The sequence below is a fragment of the Cryptotermes secundus genome, unplaced genomic scaffold, assembly GCF_002891405.2.
Source record: "Cryptotermes secundus unplaced genomic scaffold, Csec_1.0 scaffold4169, whole genome shotgun sequence".
Taxonomy (NCBI): Eukaryota; Metazoa; Arthropoda; class Insecta; order Blattodea; family Kalotermitidae; genus Cryptotermes; species Cryptotermes secundus.
Window position 1 is genome coordinate 5,200 of NW_019741381.1, and position 3,032 is coordinate 8,231.

General features: G+C 38.5%; 1 non-coding gene across 1 annotated transcript in view; it reads left to right on the forward strand.

Moving 5' to 3' along the window:
• The window catches only part of LOC111872761, a 13,146-nt gene that overhangs the window by 2,606 nt on the left and 7,508 nt on the right, over positions 1-3,032 (forward strand). The gene's annotated exons all lie outside the window — the stretch shown is intronic.

Genomic DNA, 3,032 nt, shown 5'->3' on the forward strand with positions numbered 1-3,032 from the left:
AGATGACCTTGTGTTAATGGCTAAGGAAGAAACTGTGCTACAGGGCATGATTGATAGACTAATTGAAATTGGAAGGTGCTATGGCATGGAAATGAATGTGGAGAAAACAAAAGTAATGAAAATTTCGAGACAACCAACCCCAGTCACAATAAAGATAGACCAAAAACAACTGGAGAATGTGAAATGTTTTAAATATTTGGGTAGCTTGTTAATAGATGATGGAAGGTGTACTAGTGAAATTAAATCCAGGATTGCCATGGCAAAAGCTGCATTTAGTAAGAAGAAGAATCTTTTTACCAGCAAATTGGACTTAAATTTGAGGAAGAAACTAGTGAAATGCTACATTTGGAGCATAGCTCTGTATCGGGCTGAAACATGGACACTTAGGGCAGTAGATCAGAAACATCTGGAGAGTTTCAAAATGTGGTGTTGGAGAAGGATGGAGAAGATCAGTTGGACCGATTATGTGAGAAATGAAGAAGTGTTAATTAGAGTCAGTGAGCAGAGGAATATCCTACACAAAATAAGAAAATGGAAGACTAATTGGATTGGTCATGTTTTACGCAGAAACTGCCTTCTAAAAGAAGTTATCAAAGGAAAGATAGAGGGGCGGATAGAAGTGACAAGAAGACGAGGAAGAAGACGTAAGAAGTTGCCGGATGACCTTGGGGACAGAAGAGGATACTGTCATTTGAAGGAGAAAGCTCTAGATCGCATTACGTGGAGGAATTGTTTTGGAAGAGATCGTGGACCTGTCGTCTTGACAGATTACTGATGATGATGACACAAAAGGGCAGGTTTTACAAATGAAAACTAACTGTGATTATTTTGTCATGAATTGCAAAATATAATCGTTATTATATACGTTATGAAATTCTAAAGGACTTACACATTGATTTTTCTTCAAACTTGAATCGTGGTGGTGATGTAAATATGATGACACTATATACAATAATATTTGGTTTGGACTGTACACGGTTTGTACTGCGTCACTTCACAGTTTACACTCTGACGCGCGTGTCCCACTCTCGAAGCAGTCCACGACACACAGCGCAACATCACACTTTTTACAGCAGAAAAGCGTGCTCCTGCCTTTCTTGTTTATAGAACAAACGTGACGTCTTTGTTTCCCTTTAGCTGGCCAGTGTTTTGAATGTTTCACCTCCAGTTGACTTAGTTGGGCTCCAGATGAACTTGGCCTCCCCCGAGAAACGCCACTGACCGTGATATTCGCCTCATGTGATTGAAGAATCAAATCACACACAAAAATTTCGCGGAATTTTTTGTGCGTCATTTTTCCATCACATGACTTGTGTAACAGATGTGCATTGAGAATAGTCATATATAGAAGGTGGAATAACAATTTCTTTGTCCACTTCCATGTCCTCCGAGCAATGACATAGCTGTTCACCATTCTATCAGATTTGTCCACAAAGCCCATGTGTGCATTGTAGTCTTCAATTACATGAGGTTTGATAGGATGGCCAGATTCATCTCGGAAGTTGTCATCCAATGGCGGAAGGTGCATCGAGTTCTTCCAACTCTTCATCAGATTCATCTTCCATCAATATTTCCTCCAGTTCTTCAGCATCGAGGAGTTTTGAGTATTGGGCTCGTTTTTGAGGTTCTATCTTGAGGGGGGGCTTCCAGCCAAATCCTATAATTTATGATGATTGAAAAAGCGAGACTGTTAGGAACACTCGCAAAATTGTGATGCAAAGTAATTGCAATAGCAGTCGAAAAGTGCCAGTCCGCCACTGATACCGAAAGTCGCAGTGACGAAGATGTCTTCACGCACAAAGTAACACTGACTCAGTGGGTTTATACCTCTTCCGAGACACACAATAAAAATGATATTCAAAGAAATATAGGAGTCTGACACTGACTTCCTAACTAATAACGAAATATTAGAAAATCTGCCACTGACGTCCTAACTGAGAAAACAATACTTCCTTGAAATTTCTTGTTGAGGGATCAAACACTGAGAACAAATTTCTTATCATTTTCAGGTTAGTATTTTCTTCGATTGATTTGTTCCTGGAAAGCACTGGTAACACTGATATGAAAGCGTCCATGAATATTTCGTCCTCTAAGTTGTCAAAACAAAGCTGACTTCTATTAGCTCACCAGGTCATAAACAGTCATATCTAAACGTAAATAGTTTCGAAACCAGTACTCTGATAAACGATTTCATTGTTCAGAGCTAACAAATAAACATCTGACATGAAAGTTCATGAGTTGGTTTGGGTTTCAAACCCAAGGTCAAACTGCCAGCACTCACAAAGGAAGCATGTGGCTTGCCTCTAAAAATTATAACATTTGGCCAGCTGGCTTGCTACTTGCTGCCAATAATTATAACATTCGGCCGTTAAAGGTTAAGATGGATCTGAAAGAAGGAGTATTGGAGATTGTGGACTGGATTCATTTGGCTCAGGTTAGGGACAAGTGACGTGTTCTTGTGAACACAGCAATGAACCTTTGGGTTCCATAAAGGGAACTGAATAGCACTTGACTAGCTGAGTGGCTTTTAGCTTCTCAATTAGTTTTATATATATATAAAACTGTTTCTGCCTGTTCTTTAACAATGATTACATTTTAAAGAGGATCGTTTGTAGGTCAGAATTCTTATTTTGCTGTTGGTAAGGTAATAGTGAAGATGAAGTTGACGAGCATATGAGACCTACAGTTTATTAGAATTAAACCACAACCTGGTATAATTAAGAAAAAATTGACAAAGTTTTGGCTTTGTCAGAAGTGAGGGGAAAGCTTGGTCCATATCCCTACACCACACTCAAGATTGCATACATAATATTAAAATTCTTGTGTAATAGTTGGGGAAATCACCTCCTCTCTGAAAATATGGATGACTGTCATCTTTGGTATTATTTAAGTACGGGATTTAAAACTACATCTTGATTATGAGCCCCTGTAACATCACTTTCATACCAATTTTAGTGAAAATTTAGTCATATTTTATTAAGAAAGGACACATACACATGGCTGCTCAAATTATGTTGTTCTTTCCAAGAAAA